Below are 20,557 nucleotides of genomic sequence, written 5' to 3' on the forward strand. Positions count from 1 at the left end.
CCTCAAATTAAGGCCGATATTTGATATTAGTAGACTTCTCTTGGCCAGAAATGCCTTCTTTGCCATAGCGAGTCTGCTTTTGATGTCCTCCTTGCTCCGTCCGTCATTGGTTATTTTACTGCCTAGGTAGCAGAATTCCTTAACTTCATTGACTTCGTGACCATCAATCCTGATATTAAGTTTCTCGATGTTCTCCTTTCTACTACTTCTCATTACCTTCGTCTTTATCCGATTTACTCTCAAACCATACTGTGTACTCATTAGACTATTCATTCCGTTCAGCAGATCATTTAATTCTTCTCACTTTCACTCAGGATAGCAATGTCATCAGCGAATCGTATCATTGATATCCTTTCACCTTGTATTTTAATTCCACTCCTGAACCTTTCTTTTATTTCCGTCATTGCTTCCTCGATGTACAGATTGAAGAATAGGGGCGAAAGGCTACCCTTCTTAATACGAGCACTTCGTTCTTGATCGTCCACTCTTATTATTCCCTCTTGGTTGTTGTACATATTGTATATGACCCGTCTCTCCCTATAGCTTACCCGTACTTTTTTCAGAATCTCGAACAGCTTGCACCATTTTATATTGTCGAACGCTTTTTCCAGGTCAACAAATCCTGTGAAAGTGTCTTGATTTTTCTTCAGCCTTGCTTCCATTATTAGCCGTAACGTCAGAATTGCCTCTCTCGTCCCTTTACTTTTCCTAAAGCCAAACTGATCGTCACCTAGCGCATTCTCAATTTTCTTCTTGTAAGCAGCTTCGATGCATGAGCTGTTAAGCTGATTGTGCGATAATTCTCGCACTTGTCAGCTCTTGCCGTCTTCGGAATTGTGTGGATGATGCTTTTCCGAAAGTCAGATGGTATGTCGCCAGACTCATATATTCTACACACCAACGTGAATAGTCCTTTTGTTGCCACTTCCCCCAATGATTTTAGAAATTCTGATGGAATGTTATCTATCCCTTCTGCCTTATTTGACCGTAAGTCCTCCAAAGCTCTTATAAATTCCAATGAAGCTTCACTATAGGGTCCGCTACGGCAGCTGTACCATCCTGTCGCCATGAGGAGAGTATTCGAACTGGTTAAAGTCCTGTGACAGGTGCCAATGTGAGGATAAAAAGTGGTTCAAATGGCTCTGAGCTCTATCGGACTTCACATCTGAGGTCATCAGTCCTCTAGAAATTAGAACTACTTAAACCTAACTAACCTAAGGACATCACACACATCCATGCCCGAGGTAGGATTCGAACCTGCGACCGTAGCGGTCGCGCGGTTCTAGACTGAAGCGCCTAGAACCGCGCGGCCACTCTGGCCGGCTGATGTGGAGATAACGATCTCGAAGTTCCAAGCCGTGGCTTGTTTAGACGATCGGACCCGTCGTGTGGGACCAGGCACAAGTGCTGCTGCTGCTCTTACGGTTCGGGAAGAAATGGAGAGTTTAGCAGGTTGATCTCCCCATGGCGATGTCAGCGCACGTGGAATCGCACGCCGCACCGACCTATACGCATCGTTTGAAGAGCGCAAGACCATACCTTCCAATGCTACCCGTACAAAATCCAGCGTCATTACGAATAGTTAGCCACAAATTTTGTGACGCGGTGAGAAACTGCGGTGTGATCACTCCAAAAACGGGGGAAGATGACAACTGATTGTTCGACGTGTTGTGGACCGACGAAGCACATTCCACACTACGAGCGTCTGTCAACGCCGACAGCTACAGAATCTGCGACACCGAAAATTCTAGAACTGTCGTGGAAACACTGACTGCACGATGACAAAAGTACGCTGTGGTTTGGATTCATCACATCAGTCGTGATCGCAACCTTTTTCATCGATAAAATTCGGGGTGCTGCTTTTCAGCGAGGTACCCCGACATGTTACAGAATCCCATCGTCCCTAGCCTGGCTAGGTTACGCACAGATATTTAAATGATGTCACTGTGTCAAATAGGACACTACTAAAGTTGTATCAGAGAACCGACTCGTGGCGATAACATATTAGATCTTCTGGTGACAAACACACCCGAAATATTTGAAACAGTTAACGCAGAACAGGGAATCAGCGATCATAAAGCGGTTACTGCATCGATGATTTCAGCCGTAAATAGAAATAGTAAAAACGGTAGGAAGATTTTTCTGTTTAGCAAAAGTGACAAAAAGCAGATTTCAAAGTACTTGACGGCTCAACACAAATGTTTTGTCTCAAGTACAGATAGCGTTGAGGATCAGTCGACAAAGTTCAAAACCATCGTACAATATGCATTAGATGAGTATGTGCCAAGCAAGATTGTAAGAGATGGGAAAGAGCTACCGTGGTAGAACAACCGAGTTAGAAACTGCTCCGGAAGCAAAGGGAACTTCACAGCAAACATAAACATAGCCAAAGCCTTGCAGACAAATAAAAATTACGCGAAGCGAAATCTAGCGTGAGGAGGGCTATGCGAGGGTGTCAATGAATTCGAAAGTAAAGTTCTATGTACTGACTTGGCAGAAAATCCTAAGAAATTTTGGTCTTACGTCAAGGCAGTAGGTGGATCAAAACAAAATGTCCAGACACTCTGTGACCAAAATGGTAGTGAAACAGAGGATGACAGACTAAAGGCCGAAATACTAAATGTCTTTTTCCAAAGCTGTTTCACAAGGGAAGACTGCACTGTAGTTCCTATTCTATTTTGTCGCACAGATGAAAAAATGGTAGATATGGAAATAGTTGAGAGAGGGATAGAAAAACAATTAATATCGCTCAAAAGAGGATAGGCCGCTGGACCTGATGGGATGCCAGTTCGAATTTACACAGAGTACGCGAAGGAACTTGCCCCCCTTCTTGCAGCGGTCTACCGTAGGTCTCTAGAAGAGCGTAGCGTTCCAAAGGATTGGAAAAGGGCACAGGTCATCCCCGTTTTCAAGGAGGGACGTCGAACAGATGTGCAGAACTATAGACCTACATCTCTAACGTCGATCAGTTGTAGAATTTTGGAACACGTATTATGTTCGAGTATAATGACTTTTCTGGAGACTAGAAATCTACTCTGTAGGAATCAGCATGGGTTTCGAAAACGACGGTCGTGTGAAACCCAGCTTGCGCTATTCGTCCACGAGACTCAGAGGGCCATAGACACAGGTTCACAGGTACATGCCGTGTTTCTTGACTTCCGCAAGGCGTTCGATACAGTTCCCCACAGTCGTTTAATGAACAAAGTAAGAGCATGTGGACTATCAGACCAATTGTGTCATTAGATTGAAGAGTTCCTAGATAACAGAACGCAGCATGTCATTCTCAATGGAGAGAAGTCTTCCGAAGTAAGAGTGATTTTAGGTGAGCCGCAGGGGAATGTCATAGGACCGTTGCTATTCACAATATACATAAATGACCTTGTGGATGACATCGCAAATTCATTGAGGCTTTTTGCAGATGATGCCTTGGTGTATCGAGAGGTTGTAACAATGGAAAATTGTACTGAAATCCAGGAGGATCTGCAGCGAATTGACGCATGGTGCAGGGAATGGCAATTGAATCTCAATGTAGACAAGTGTAATGTGCTGCGAATACATAGAAAGATAGATCCCTTATCATTTAGCTACAAAATAGCAGGTCAGCAACTGGAAGCAGTTAATTCCATAAATTATCTGGGAGTACGCATTAGGAGTGATTTAAAATGGAATGACCATATAAAATTAATCGTCGGTAAAGCAGATGGCAGACTGAGATTCATTGGAAGAATCCTAAGGAAATTCAATCCGAAAATAAAGGAAGTTGGTTACAGTACACTTGTTCGCCCACTGCTTGAATACCGCTCACCGGTGTGGGGTCCGTACCAGATAGGGTTGACAGAAGAGATAGAGAAGATCCAACGGAGAGCAGCGCGCTTCGTTACAGGATCATTTAGTAATCGCGAAAGCGTCACGGAGATGATAGATAAACTCCAGTGGAAGACTCTGCAAGAGAGACGCTCAGTAGCTCGGTACGGGCTTTTGTTAAAGTTTCGAGAACATACCTTCACCGAGGAGTGAAGCAGTATATTGCTCCCCCTTTTGTATATCTCGCGAAGAGACCGTGAGGATAAAATCACAGAGATTAGAGCCCACACAGAAGCATACCGACAATCTTTCTTTGCACGAACAATACGAGACTGGAATAGAAGGGAGAACCGATAGAGGTACTCAAAGTACCCTCCGCCACAGACCATCAGGTGGGTTGCGTAGTATGGATGTAGATGTAGATATTATGGGTTATTTTCCTTCTCATCCGCATTAACTTACTTTTTCTACATTTAGGGCAAGCTGCCATTCGTTACACTAAATAGAAATTTTGTCAGTCATCTTTTGTCCTCTTTGAGTCACTAAACTTGGATACCTTTCCGTGTACCACAGCATCAACATCAAACAAACGCAGATTGTTACTCACCCTGACCGCCAGATAATTGATATATATAGAAAATAAGGTAAAGATACCTTTGCCTCCGATGAGCACTCGCCGTCGAGGACAACGTACTGGTTACGAAGAAGACTTCGAGCCACTCATCTGTGTTGGAACCTATTCCACAAGTTTGTACCTTCGTTAACATTCTGCAGTGGCCCACAGCGTCACATGCTTTTCGCAAATCTAGGATTGTGGAACGTTCCATATTTTTCAGTGTGTCCTTTGGGAAGTGAGCGAGCCTAGTTTCACGCGAGTGCTGCTTTTTAAAACCGTGCTGATTGCTGGACAGAAGTTTTTGGAGCTGAAGATAATTTATTACATTCAAACTCAGAACATGTTGAAACATTCTGCAGGAAACCGATGTTAGGGATACGAGTATTTGTCTGTAATTCTGTGGGTCCGTTCTTTTACCCTTCTTATATACAACAGTAAAGCTGAGCTTTTTTCCAGTCGCGCAGAACGAGGTCTGGACTTGCGATTTATGTGTTTTCAAATCCTTTACTTCTTTATCTACGCCAGGGATGCTTATTTCCACATCGTTCATACGGGGCTCACTGCGATGGTCAAATGACGGTGTCTTTGTAGCGTTCTCCTGTGCTAACGATTACTTAACCCTCAAACGAAGTTGTGGGGTCCTTTCCAATACCATTGAAACTGTACATTCCTGCCACTTCTTCTGCTGACCATTCCACGGTTGCTGGTTGTAAATACCTCGTTTGTAGTCGACAATCGACCTGCAGAGAAACTAGCAACACTATCCAGCTCCCTGCTGTTTACACAGCTGTGAATTTGGGTCGTGCCGTTGCTGATGTCACGACGCCGTAAGCGTTTCTGTCTTGCGTATGTCCAAAATTTACTTGTCAACTAAGTACCATTTTATTTTCAGGTTTAGTCTTTTATTTATTTTCGGTGTTACTGTTGCTTACAGTCAGTACTTGATCCAAATTTTCCGGACTTACAAGGGGAGGCCGCCAATTGTGAAATTCAGATTCAATTCATGCTGCTCATGGCCAGAGGTGTAATGTGGCGAAGCACCAAGATGCACTTCTCAGCCGTTGTCGAGAAAATCGACAGTTAAAATGAACCGTTGCTGTGAAATACTCTCTACGATTAATAGTTTTCTATGGCGTCGTGGCGCAGCGGTAAGCGCTCGGGTTCATAATCTGAAGGTCGGCAGATCGAATCTCGCACCATGCAACTTTTTTTTTTTTAGTATTTGTTTTTTGTAATTCAAATGTGTGTATGTATACACACATTTGAATTACAATATATATATATATATATATATATATATATATATATATATATATATATATATATATATATTATTCCCGGCAATCAGTTGCAACAATTATGCATATAATAAGTTGTTGAAAGACGTTTGTCGTGGAAAAACTGGCGACTTCGAACATCATTATGTTTTCCGCAAACAAAGTTGTATTTCACAAATGTTATTAATTGTCTTCATAATGTTAACCACGTATAGTTAACGGAAGACGTAGAAACGATATTCCGAAACGAATACGTATAGCGTAAGTCAAACGTTCCAATTAGAATAGAATCACCACGAACACAAATTTTCTGTGGCAGGTATGAAATATAAACTCTGTTACTCGCTCGTTACACTTGAAGGACAGATGTTGAATGGGCCGAAACGAGCCGCCGCATAACATCATACTTGCCTGCTAACTTCGAAAGAAGGTAGATGCGGTCCCTAGCGCAACTTATAACATCGTCGAAAATCAATGCGGACGTGAGAGCTTTGGTACACCCTGTTAAACAAACGGATAAATGGAGGCGGTACAATTGGAGAGCGATTCGCCTTCACCAACATGCATAAGCAATTCATTAATAGTTTATATATATATATATATATATATATATATATATATATATATATATATATATATATATATATATACTGATTTTCGACGATGTTAGAAGTTGCGCTAGGGACCGCATCTACCTTCTTTCGAAGTTAGCAGGCAACTACGCTGTTATGCGGCGGCTCGTTTCGACCCATTCAACATCTGTCCTTCAAGTGTAACGAGCGAGTAACGGAGTTTATATTTCATACCTGCCACAGAAAATTTGTGTTCGTCGGGTTTCTATTCTAATTCGAACGTCCGCTATACGTATTCGTTTCGGAATATCGTTGCTACGTCTTCCGTTAACAATACGTGGTTAACATTATGAAGACAATTAATTACAATAAACTAATAATAAAAAAAATGTTGTATAGCGCGAGATTCGATCCGGCGACCTTCGGATTACGAACCCGAGCGCTTACCGCTGCGCCACGACGCTGTAGAAAATTATTAATCGTAGGGAGTATTTCACAGCAACGGTTCATTTTAACTGTCGATTTTCTCGACAACGGCTGAGAAGTGCATCTTGGTGCTTTGCCACATTTCACCTCTGGCCATGAGCTTTTATTATGCGCAGTATGAACCGAATCTGAATTTCACAATTGGCGGCCTCCCCTTGTTAGTGAGAAAAGCGCTAGAAAAACTACAAGAAGTGTTATGTCCTAGCCAGTAATGCCAACCGAGCCCGCTGTCAAAAGGTTGGCAGCATCAAAGTCCGGACGCCGTCCGTATAATCAGCGCCAGCGATACAGGAAATCGCCGCAAGTCTGCGCGCGCCACCGCTGGCTTCTGGCTTCTTAAGCGCTGGAGTCGCGAGCGCTAGGACAGTTCTGTATTCGCCGCTCAGTTGTATACTCGCCTCCGAATTGTGTACTTGGTAGTCAGTTGTGTGTTCATCGCAGCAGAGTTGTTGTTTGTCGTCAGCCGACGCTGACCTAGCCGCTCCGACTCGAACTAGACAGATTTCTGTAGACACCGAGTTCACTACTGTGTTACTGTATCTTCCTTAATAAAAGATAAGTACCGACTTTTATTTAATATGAGTGTTTGGGCTTTCATCTTTCTGTTCACTGTTCCAGCGGACCGGTCGGCCCGCTATTAAAAGTGTGGCGGTGACTTCGTAAGCCATTTCTACAGCCAAGTGTTTGTCGCTACGAACACCGCCACAAAACTGGCGACGAGGTCTTCCGAACTCGTGTGCAGGGCTGGTTCAACTTGTTCTTGTTATACTAATTGTAGCGATAAAATTTTGGGGGCTGGTTTAATTTGTGTTCACTATGTCTGCCGAATTACAACAGTTGATTTTGTTACAGAGTCAGCAAATACAAAGTCTGGTGGAAGCAATCGGCAAACAAGCGGCTAATCCACCAACACAAAAGGAACAAGCACAGGCAGCACCACCCTTCCGTGCTTTTGATGCGGCACGAGAAGAATGGCAAGAATATTTCGCGCAGTTGCAGGCGCACATGACAGTCTACAAAATCACAGGTACTGAGCGGCAGCTTTATTTAATTTCCACTGCAGGCGTGGAAATCTATCGACTCCTTTGTAAGTTGTTCCCGGAATCCCAGCCAGAAGCTTTAGACTATGACGTTGTTGTTAACAAGCTTGCTGAGTATTTCGAGTCGCGAGTTCATGTGGCAGCAGCCAGATTCAAGTTCTTCAGATTAAAGAAACTGCCACATCAACCTAATAAACAGTGGTTAACAGATTTACGGGGCCTCACCCGTCAGTGCCGATTTAATTGTGTGTGTGGAGCTTCCTACAGTGATGTCATGCTACGAGACGCTATTACGCAAAACATTGCAGATTCTCGTATTCGTGCTGCTATCTTAAAGTTGCCTGACCCGTCATTAGAGACTGTGATGAACATCATTGAAGCGCAAGATACTTTTGACTATGCTGAGTGTGAGTTAGATCAGCCATGTATTTCTCACATTGCCTGTGCTAAGCAAGTTAGGTCACGCCCGCGGCCCCACCGGCAGAGTCAGACTGTCAACACTAGCCGGCCGCGTCATGTTGAACACATTCGTCAGCCGCGTGTGCAAAATGATAGAGTTAAGTCTTGCCCTAAGTGTGTTCTTGCTCATCCTCGTGAACGTTGCCCGTTGAGAAACGCGGTTTGTCACTTTTGTCAAAGGAAAGGACACATCCAGACTGTTTGTTTGCGTAAACGCAAGAACAATTCTAGTGCTGCCCAGCCCATGGATATTCATGTTCTTCAAAGCCAGCCCGCCCAGAAGGTCGCGTTCAAGACTCTTCCACGGTTCGTGTGGGTAATAAACTTGTTCGCAATAAGCCACCCACCCAGCCCTCTGCTATGCGACCCAAGCGTACTTCAAACGGTGTAAAAAGTAATGTACAGACTGCAAGTGAAGCGGGAGTTGTTGTTCCACCCGCCCAACCCACGAGTTGTCGTAAGCGGCGAACACGCGCTAAACGCGCTGATTTTGTGTCTTCCGCCTCCACTGCACCGATCCAGAGACAGTGTAATAAACTATTTGTGAAGCTTCGCATCCAGGACAAGACCTTCAATTTTCAATTAGACACTGGTGCGTCTGTGACTCTCATAAATAGTGCTACGTATGCGGCTATCGGCCGCCCTAAGCTTTCAGCGGCAAAACATTCTTTGGCTACTTATAGTGGAGAACAGATTCCTGTGTTAGGTGTATGTAGCGTGCCAGCCACATTCCGTGGCAATACAAAAACAGTTTCATTCACAGTGCTCCGCGCTACAGACAGTGTAAACATTTTCGGATTGGACTGTTTTGACTTGTTTGGCCTGTCTATCCAAGACAATGTGTTGCAAATTAATTCTGTTGTTGTTCCTCACGACAGCATAACCGATTTGTGTAAACGATACAGTGACATATTTAAAGACGAACTAGGTTGTGCTGCGAACTTTGCCGCTCATATTACGTTAAAAGATAATGCTCAGCCTCGATTTTGTCGTGCTCGTCCAGTGCCTCACGCCCTCCGGGCACCAGTAGAAGATGAACTTCGTCGTTGGCAAAACAACGGTGTTATTCAACCCGTTTCAGCGAGCCAGTGGGCTTCTCCCTTAGTTATTATAAAGCAACCGTCTGGCAAGTTACGTTTGTGTGCTGATTTTAAGTCGACAGTTAATCCTCAGACTGTCATTGATTCTTTTCCTTTGCCTAGACCGGACGAGCTGATGGATAAGTTAGGGGAAGCTCGTTTCTTTTCCAAAATTGATCTCCGTGAAGCATATTTGCAATTGCCCCTCGACGAGCAATCACAACAGTATTTTGTCATAAACACGTCGTTGGGGTTGTTCCGTTTTCTGCGTTTGCCTTTTGGTTGTGCGTCAGCTCCAGCTGTTTTTCAGCGTTTTTTGTCACAACTTCTGGCTAATGTGCCATCATGTTGCAACTATTTAGACGATATTGTTGTGTCCGGTCGGACGCCTGCTGAACATTTCCGTAATTTGGAGTGTTTGTTTAAAGTGTTGTCTCAGGCAGGCCTACGTTGCAACATCGATAAATGTTCATTTTTCCTTACGGAGATGGAGTATCTGGGACATGTTATTAATGCTCAAGGCATTCATCCCTCCCAGTCACATTTGGCAGCTATTCGTGATTTGCCCGCCCCTCGCAATCTGCATGAATTGCAAGCAGTTCTTGGCAAATTGACGTATTATATTAGGTTTATACCTAATGCATCACAGATTGCTGCACCGTTGCATCGTCTCCGCCGTAAGAATGTTCCATTTGTGTGCTCAGCTGATTGCCAATCAGCCTTTCAGCAGCTTAAAGAGGTTTTATTGAATGATCGTTGTCTGGTCCATTACGACCCTAACAAGCCTCTGGTGTTAGCTTGTGATGCCTCTTCTTTCGGCCTCGGTGCTGTGTTGTCTCACCGAGTCGGTAACACCGAACGTCCTATTGCGTTCGCATCTAAATTGCTAAACAAAGCTCAGTGTAATTATAGCCAGTTGGACAAGGCAGCGTTGGCTATTGTGTTCGGTGTCACAAAATTCCATCACTACCTCTATGGTAGACCATTCTATTTAGTAACGGATCACAAGCCCCTGACGTCACTGTTTCATCCGTCTAAACCAGTTCCTCAGCGGACAGCTCAGAGACTACAACGTTGGGCTCTTTTGTTATCACAATACCAGTATGAGATACTGTATCGCCCTACAGCTCAGCATGCAAACGCTGACGCGCTTTCTAGATTGCCGATTGCTGCGGATGATGTCTTCGATTCCTCTGAAGACTCTTGCCATCCGATTGACGCCGATGAGCATCAATCCCTCCGGGATTTTCCGATTGATTATCGTCAGGTGGCACGTGAGACAGCTACGGATCCTCATCTGAGTTTACTATTACGTTTTGTTCAACGTGGTTGGCCGTCCAAGGCAAAGGACATATCGGATCCTGTGGTTCGTCGCTATTATCCGCAACGTCATCTGTTGTCTGTTTCGCACGGAGTTTTGCTGTTACGCACAGAGAATGACCAGCTTCGTGTAGTGGTTCCCCAAGTGCTCCAATCAAAGGTCCTCGACTTGTTGCATCAAGGTCATTGGGGAGTGGTCCGCACCAAGCAGCTTGCCCGCCGTCATTGTACATGGATCGGCATTGATAAGCAGATTACGCAGATGTCTACAGATTGTTCGAAGTGTGCCGAGCACCAAGCTGCTCCGCCTCAACGCTATTTTGAGTGGTCACGCCCTGCCGGTCCCTGGCAGCGAGTACATATTGATTTCGCTGGTCCATATTGGAATTCTCGTTGGCTCATCGTGATAGATGCATTTAGTAATTTTCCGTTTGTTGTGCCCATGCAGTCTACAATGTCTGCACAAACTATACAGGCGTTGACTTCAATTTTTTGTATTGAGGGTCTTCCAGAAGTTTTAGTGTCTGACAATGGTCCACAATTTACCTCTGCTGAATTTGAAAGTTTTTGTTCTGCCAATGGCATTCGCCATGTTCTTACTCCGCCGTTCCACCCTCAATCGAATGGTGCAGCGGAACGTTTTGTACGCACATTCAAGGATCATATGGACCGCCTTCGTGCTACGCACTCTCGTCAGCAGGCCCTCATCACGTTCCTGTCGTCGTACCGGACCACGCCACGCGACGGCCCTTCGCCTGCGGAGCTTTTCCACGGCCGTCGTCATCGCACCCTACTACGGTTGTTGCACCCCCCGGATCGACCCGCCGCTTCTGGGCATCGCACGCATTTTCAGCGCAACGACGCCGTTTTTTTCAGAGTTTATCACGGTCGCCGTCGTTGGGAACGTGGTACCGTGATAAGTGTCCAGGGTCGAGGTTTTTATACTGTTCAAGGTGCTACTGGGGTGCACAGGAGGCATCAGAACCAGTTGCGCCGCGCTGGCCGCCCGGATTCTGCCGCTCGTTCTTTGTCCGCAGATTTGGGCCGCGGCGGGTTCCAGCCGCGCCTTCCGACATCGCTGCCGCCCCCAGCGCAGCTGCAGCAGCCGTCGCCGCTACCACGCCGACAGCCCGGCCCGTTGATGCCTCCCGCGCAGCTTCATTCGGGAGCGCCCCAGGTGGTCGCTCCGGCGCCTGCGGTCCCTCTTCAGTCGCCACCGCCTTCGGAGCTGATGGACGTCGACCCCTCAGCCGGGCCACCTTCCCAAGCGGTGGCTGTGCAGCCTGTCCTGCAGCCGCTTTCCTTGGGCACCCCCAAGGAGTCTGACACCGCAGCGCCTTGTCCGGCGCCCACTCAGCAGCCGTCAACGCAGCGTCAGGAGACGCTGCCTCTCTTCGTGGGTCCCGACGCCCCGTCGCGTCCAGTATCAGAAGCTGCGCCCGTGGTCACAGGCGTGCACCCTAACCTCGGTTTTCAGTCGGTGTTTCCCGAGGCCCCGCGCAGCCAATGCTGGGGTGCGGACCGGGGACTGCCACCGACAACAGTCTCCGCCCCGGTCTCTTCTGCTACGCCTGCGGCCAGACCCCTCCCCCGCCGTCGACGCTCGCCACGTCATTATTCAACGACGGTGCGGCGATTTGGGGGGGAGGAGTGTTATGTCCTAGCCAGTAATGCCAACCGAGCCCGCTGTCAAAAGGTTGGCAGCATCAAAGTCCGGACGCCGTCCGTATAATCAGCGCCAGCGATACAGGAAATCGCCGCAAGTCTGCGCGCGCCACCGCTGGCTTCTGGCTTCTTAAGCGCTGGAGTCGCGAGCGCTAGGACAGTTCTGTATTCGCCGCTCAGTTGTATACTCGCCACCGAATTGTGTACTTGGTAGTCAGTTGTGTGTTCATCGCAGCAGAGTTGTTGTTTGTCGTCAGCCGACGCTGACCTAGCCGCTCCGACTCGAACTAGACAGATTTCTGTAGACACCGAGTTCACTACTGTGTTACTGTATCTTCCTTAATAAAAGATAAGTACCGACTTTTATTTAATATGAGTGTTTGGGCTTTCATCTTTCTGTTCACTGTTCCAGCGGACCGGTCGGCCCGCTATTAAAAGTGTGGCGGTGACTTCGTAAGCCATTTCTACAGCCAAGTGTTTGTCGCTACGAACACCGCCACAAAAAGAAGAAGAAGAGGAAGAAGAACAGAGTAGTGATGCAAATGGTTTCGAAGACGAAAATGACCTTTCTTACAATAGTGAACATGAAACTGCTTCAGAGCCGTGACTGTAGTGAATCAAATAATGTATAGATAAATAAACATAGAGGAGAAGCATCTTGTATCTATGACAGAAATAGATATAAGTGGTCCGCTTATAAACGTCAAAAAAGTGTGGCAACAGGAGACCACAACTTGACACTAGAAATTCCTACACTGAGCCGCGTTGCAAGCATATTGGGAGACTCATGCAGTATGTTGGAAGCATGAGAGTACTTCTTTACCAGAGATATGTTACAAGGCATTTTGAATTATACCGTGAAAATTTCTTCATACCTATCAAAATTTTCTGATCAACAGCGCACGGAACTACGGGACATGAACGTCAGTCATTGTAACGCACTGTTTGGATTATTATATTTTAGTTTCGCCTTCTAATCTAATCATCAACATCTTGAGTCTATGTTTGCAACAGACGGCACTGGAAGACATATTTTCCGCGTCACGTCATCAATGAAGAGAGTGCTGATACTGCTTCAGATTTGATGATGTAGCGCCGGCCGGAGTGGCCGAGCGGTTCTAAGCGCTACAGTCTGGAACCGCGCGACCGCTACTGTCGCAGGATCGAATCCTGCCTTGGGCATGGATGTGTGTGATGTCCTTAGGTTAGTTAGGTTTAAGTAGTTCTAAGTTCTAGGGGACTTATGACCTCAGCAGTTGAGTCCCATAGTGCTCAGAGCCATTTGAACCATTTGATTTTGATGATGTAGCAACACAGATGAGAGGAAGGGAAATGAGCGTGCAGCAGCGACTTGGATTACTGAAAGAATGGTCCACACAGTTCTCAGGCATGTTGTAACTAATGTTACCACGGATGCTTGGATGAAATGCTGGTTGGTTTTCGTGGGACATGCACATTTAGGGTTTATATGCCTAGTAAACCAGAACCCGCCAGGTTAGCCGAGAGCGCTAATGCTCTGCTTGCTGGACTCGGGCATCCGCGCCGGCCCCGGATCGAATCCGCCCGGCGGATTAATGACGTGGGTCGCTGTGTCGGCCAGCCTGGATGTGGCTTTTAGGCGGTTTTCCACATCCCGCTAGGTGAATACCGGGCTGGTCCCCACATCCCGCCTCAGTTACACGACACACAGCCATTTGTAACACTTCCGCACTATTTCACGATTTACACTCGACATAGACAGCTAGGGTACACTGATTCCGTCCTGGGGGACATGAGGTGGCGGCAGGAAGGGCATCCGGCCACCCCTTAAAATTAACCTTGCCAAATCCGTTGTAACCACGCCGACCCTGCGCACATTGCGGGACACAGGCGCAAGTGAAAGAAAGAAAGAAAGTATGCCTAGTAAACCAGAGAAATATGGGCTGAAAATAATGATTTTAGCTGTTGCAAATACAAACTACCTTCAAAATGTCTATGCATATACTGGAAAAGACAGTGATGGCTTTGGCTTTGCACCAGAGTAAAAGGCTTTCAGAAACAACTAAAGCCAATTTACAGTATAAACATTACAGCTGACATCTACTTTGGCTATAGTGAATTAGATTTAGAGTTGAAAGAATTAAAGTTGACGTATGTTGGTACATTAAGGAAAAACAAAAAGCAAATCCCTCCAGAATTCCAGCCATCTGGGAGGCGTGTAGAAGGTTCAACACTTTATACACTGAAGAGCCAAAGAAACCTGTCTAATATAGCGTAGGGCCCCCGCGAGCACGCAGAAGTGCCGCAACACGACGTGGCACGGACTCGACTAATGTCTGAAGTAGTGCTGGAGGGTACTGAATCCTGCAGGGCTGACCATAAATCCGTAAGAATACGATGGGGTGAAGATCTCTTCTGAACAGCACGTTGCAAGGCATCCAGATATGCTCAATAATGTTCATGTTTGGAGAGTTTGGTGGCCAGAGGAAGTGTCTAAAAACTGAACAGTGTTCCTGGAGCCACTCTGTAGCAATTCTGCACTTGGGGGGGGGGGGGGGGGGGCTGTCGTACTGTTCTGCTGCATTTGACCAAATTCGTCGGAAGGGATGCAGGTGATCAGACAGGATGCTTATATACGCGTCACCTGTCAGTCGTATCTAGACGTATCGGGGGTCCTATGTCATTCCAACTGCACGTGCCCCGCATCATAACAGAGCCTCCACCAGCTTGAACAGTACGCTGCTGACATGCAGGGGCCATGGATTTATGAGGCTGTCTCCATACCCGTACACGCCGATCTGTTCGATACAATTTGAAACGAGACTCGTCCGACCAGGCAACATGTTTCCAGTCATTAACAGTCTAATGTCTATACTGACGAAACCAGGTGAGGTGTAAAGCTTTGTGTCCTGCTGTCATCAGGGCTACACGAGTGGGCCTTCGGATCCTAAGGCCCATATGGGTGATGTTTCGTTGAATGGTCCGTGCGCTGACACATGTTGATGGCCCAGCACTAAAATCTGAGTTGGGAAGGGGTGCACTTCTGTCATGTTGAACGATTCTCTTCAGTCGTAGTTGGTCCCATTCTTGCAGATTTGATGTTTTACCGGATTCCTGATTTTCATGTTACACTCGTGAAATAGTCGTACGGGAAAATCACCATTTCATCGCTTTCTCGAAGACGCTCTGCCCCATCCCTCGTGCGCCGACTACAACATCACTTTCAAACTCACTCAAAGCTTGATAACCTGCCACTGTAGCAGCAGTAACCGATCTAACAGCTGCGCCAGACACTTGTTGTCTTACACAGGTGATGCCGACCGTAGCGCCGTATTCTGCCTGTTTACATGTCTCTGTATTTCAATACGCATGCCTATTCCCGTTTCTTTGGCGCTTCAGTGTAGTTTCACGAATTACAGAACATTTATTTCTTATGTCCCTACAAAACGGATAGCTGTCATTTTGATTTCCAGTATAATTTCCTCGGAAAATAGCGCTCTGTTGACCAGAAGCGTGCTGCAGGCAGCACGAGCAGTGGAACACGCAGATGGCCTCTTGCTGTGTTCTGAACATGTTCGGAATTAACTCGTACGTAATACAAACATTCTGCAAGAAGTACATACCTGTTTCCCGATTTGACTTCATCAAAAGCATTGGCCAGGCAGCTTACTGAACCGTATCGTAATGAGAGGCTGATCGATGACATGCTACGATAAGAACTAAGAATAACAATTCCAGAGTTTTGAAGAAACCTCTCCCAAAATCACACACATCGATTCTGTCTTCAAAGAGGAATCGATGTGCTCTGTGAACCCGTGCCAACGAGAAATGACCAGCCAGTATAGAATATTCTGCACTCGTCCAGTTTGCCAAACCCGTCAATCAGTGCGGTGTAAAGGGTGTGGAGTGGAGAACTTGAGTGAATACTGACCGGATGTGAAAAACTTTTTGTACTAGTTAATATTTGTGTTCATTACATGCTGCTAATTTTTCACACTCTTTATGCTCATCTTGCAGCAATCTGTTAGTGTATCGCGTTATTTCTAAGAAAAAATTTTTTTCAATTCCATTTCACTTGACTGTCAAGCAGAATTATGTAAATTGTTTTCGTGTTGTGATTTATTTTAAGTTAAAATGTTAAACTGGTGTTTCGTGTTGTAACATAAGGAAATATGAAATTACTGAACAAATATTTGTGATGAAACTAAAATAAATTAATTTTCATGACTAAAACGAAATGGTATACTCTTACACGCCACAAACAATTTATGGTACAAGGAAATCACTACTCCGTTTGAGGGTTAATCGCGAAATTTAAAACTTCGGCTTTCGTTTTGCTTTATTCCCCTGTCAGATTGGTCAAGAGTGACAGCATGGAACCGTCAGACCTCTTAACCCACTAACTAGGAATACACTTGTCCAGAGCACAATTTACAGCGTATTTAAGCTTTGCCCATAATATTCCACTCTGAGCAGGTCCTTTGTTGTGACTCCTGTGTTGCAAATCCAGAGCGCTGACACCGTCGTTGACAATTTTTGTATCAACTATAGGGACTCGGACCGAGGGTGGTGGCGCAGTGGATCGCACACTGGACTCGCATTCGGGACGACAACGGTTCCAACCCGCTTCCAGCCTTCCTGATTTAGGTTTTCCATGATTTCCCTGAATCACTTCAGGCAATTGCCGGGATGGTTCCTTTGAAAAGGCACGGCCGGCTTCCTTTCCCGATCCTTCCCTAATGCGATGAGACCGAAGACCTCACTGTTTGGTCCCCCGCCCCAAATCAAGCAAGCAAGCAACACAAAACTTACACACAATTTTTTTGTTTGTTTTTTTTTTTTTTTTTTTTTTTTTGTCATCATTCGAGTGACTGGTTTGATGCGGCCCGCCACGGATTCCTTTCCTGTGCTAACCTCTTCATCTCGGAGTAGCACTTGCAACCTACGTCCTCAATTATTTGCTTGACGTATTCCAATCTCTGTCTTCCTCTACAGTTTTTGCCCTCTACAGCTCCCTCTAGTACCATGGAAGTCATTCCCTCATGTCTTAGCAGATGTCCGATCATCCTGTCCCTTCTCCTTATCAGTGTTTTCCACATATTCCTTTCCGATTCTGCGTAGAACCTCCTCATTCCTTACCTTATCAGTCCACCTAATTTTGAACATTCGTCTATAGCACCACATCTCAAATGCTTCGATTCTCTTCTGTTCCGGTTTTCTCACAGTCCATGTTTCACTACCATACAATGCTGTACTCCAGACGTACATCCTCAGAAATTTCTTCCTCAAGTTAATGCCGGTATTTGATATTAGTAGACTTCTCTTGGCCAGAAATGCCTTTTTTGCCATAGCGAGTCTGCTTTTGATGTCCTCCTTGTTCCGTCCGTCATTGGTTATTTTACTGCCTAGGTAGCAAAATTCCTTAACTTCATTGATTTCGTGACCATCAATCCTAATGTTAAGTTTCTCGCTGTTCTCCTTTCTACTACTTCTCATTACCTTCGTCTTTCTCCGATTTGCTCTTAAACCATACTGTGTACTCATTAGACAGTTCATTCCGTTCAGCAGATCATTTAAGTCTTCTTCACTTTCACTCAGGATAGCAATGTCATCAGCGAATCGTATCATTGATATCCTTTCACCTTGTATTTTAATTCCACTCCTGAACCTTTCTTTTATTTCCATCATTGCTTCCTCGATTTACAGATTGAAGAGTAGGGGCGAAAGGCTACAGCCTTGTCTTACACCCTTCTTAATACGAGCACTTCGTTCTTGATTGTCCACTCTTATTATTCCCTCTTGGTTGTTGTACATATTGCATATGACCCGTCTCTCCCTATAGCTTACCCCTACTTTTTTCAGAATCTCGAACAGCTTGCACCATTTTATATTGTCGAACGCTTTTTCCAGGTCGACAAATCCTGTGAAAGTGTCTTGATTTTTCTTTAGCCTTGCTTCCATTATTAGCCGTTACGTCAGAATTGCCTCTCTCGTCCCTTTACTTTTCCTAAAGCCAAACTGATCGTCACCTAGCGCATTCTCAATTTTCTTTTCCATTCCTCTGTATATTATTCTTGTAAGCAGCTTCGATGCATGAGCTGTTAAGCTGATTGTGCGATAATTCTCGCACTTGTCAGCTCTTGCCGTCTTCGGAATTATGTGGATGATGCTTTTCCGAAAGTCAGATGGTATATCGCCAGACTCATATATTCTACACACCAACGTGAATAGTCGTTTTGTTGCCACTTCCCCCAATGATTTTAGAAATTCTGATGGAATGTTATCTATCCCTTCTGCCTTATTTGACCGTAAGTCCTCCAAAGCTCTTTTAAATTACGATTCTAATACTGGATCCCCTATCTCTTCTAAATCGACTCCTGTTTCTTCTTCTATCACATCAGATAAATCTTCACCCTCGTAGAGGCTTTCAGTGTATTCTTTCCACCTATCTGCTCTCTCCTCTGCATTTAACAGTGGAATTCCCGTTGCACTCTTAACGTTACCACCATTGCTTTTAATGTCACCAAAAGTTGTTTTGACTTTCCTGTATGCTGAGTCTGTCCTTCCGACAATCATATCTTTTTCGATGTCTTCACATTTTTCCTGCAGCCATTTCGTCTTAGCTTCCCTGCACTTCCTATTTATTTCATTCCTCAGCGACTTGTATTTCTGTATTCCTGATTTTCCCGGAACATGTTTGTACTTGCTCCTTTCATCAATCAACTGAAGTATTTCTTCTGTTACCCATGGTTTCTTCGCAGCTACCTTCTTTGTACCTATGTTTTCCTTCCCAACTTCTGTGATGGTCCTTTTTAAAGATGTCCATTCCTCTTCAACTGCACTGCCTACTGCGCTATTCCTTATTGCTGTATCTATAGCGTTAGAGAACTTCAAACGTATCTCGTCATTCCTTAGAACTTCCGTATCCCACTTCTTTGCGTATTGATTCTTCCTGACTAATGTCTTGAACTTCAGCCTACTCTTCATCACTACTATATTGTGATCTGAGTCTATATCTCCTCCTGGTTACGCCTTACAATCCAGTATCTGATTTCGGAATCTCTGTCTGACCATGATGTAATCTAATTGAAATCTTTCCGTATCTCCCGGTCTTTTCCAAGTATACCTCCTCCTCTTGTGATTCTTGAACAGGGTATTCACTATTACTAGCTGAAACTTGTTACAGAACTCAATTAGTCTCTGTCCTCTTTCATTCCTCGTCCCAAGCCCTTATTCTCCTGTAACCTTTTCTTCTACTCTTTCCCCTACAACTGCATTCCAGTCGCCCATGACTATTAGATTTTCGTCCCCCTTTACATACTGCATTACCCTTTCAATATCCTCATACACTTTCTCTATCTGTTCATCTCCAGCTGGCGACGTCGGCATGTATACCTGAACTATCGTTGTCGGTGTTGGTCTGCTGTCGATTCTGATTAGAACAACCCGGTCACTGAACTGTCCACAGTAACACACCCTCTGCCCTACCTTCCTATTCATAACGAATCCTAGACCTGTTATACCATTTTCTGCTGCTGTTGCTATTACCCGATACTCATCTGACCAGAAATCCTTGTCTTCCTTCCACTTCACTTCACTGACCCCTACTATATCTAGATTGAGCCCTTGCATTTCCCTTTTCAGATTTTCTAGTTTCCCTACCACGTTCAAGCTTCTGACATTCCACGCCCCGACTCGTAGAACGTTATCCTTTCGTAGATTTATTCAATCTTTTTCTCATGGTAACCTCCACCTTGGCAGTCCCCTCCCGGAGATCCGAATGGGGGACTATTCCGGAATCTTTTGCCAATGGAGAGATCATCATGATACTTCTTCAATTACAGGCCACATGTCCTGTGGATACATGTTACGTGTCTTTAATGCAGTGGTTTCCATTGCCTTCTGCATCCTCATGTCGTTGATCATTGCTGATTCTTCCTCCTTTAGGGGCAATTTCCCACCCCTAGAACAAGAGAGTGCCCTGAGCCTCTATCCGCTCCTCCGCCCTCTTTGACAAGGCCGTTGGCAGAATGAGGCTGACTTCTTATGCCGGAAGTCTTCGGCCGCCAATGCTGATTATTTATCAAAATTTAGGCAGTGGCGGGGATCGAACCCGGGACCGAAGACGTTTTGATTATGAATCAAAGACGATATCCCTAGACAGACACCATACAACATTACAACTGTCACCTGTCCTTTTGCGCAAGCAGAGGTTGCGCTAGCAATCCCAGAGCTCAAAACAGGAAAGCACCAGGGCCAG

The sequence above is a fragment of the Schistocerca piceifrons genome, chromosome 5 (genome assembly GCF_021461385.2).
Source record: "Schistocerca piceifrons isolate TAMUIC-IGC-003096 chromosome 5, iqSchPice1.1, whole genome shotgun sequence".
Classification (NCBI taxonomy): Eukaryota; Metazoa; Arthropoda; class Insecta; order Orthoptera; family Acrididae; genus Schistocerca; species Schistocerca piceifrons.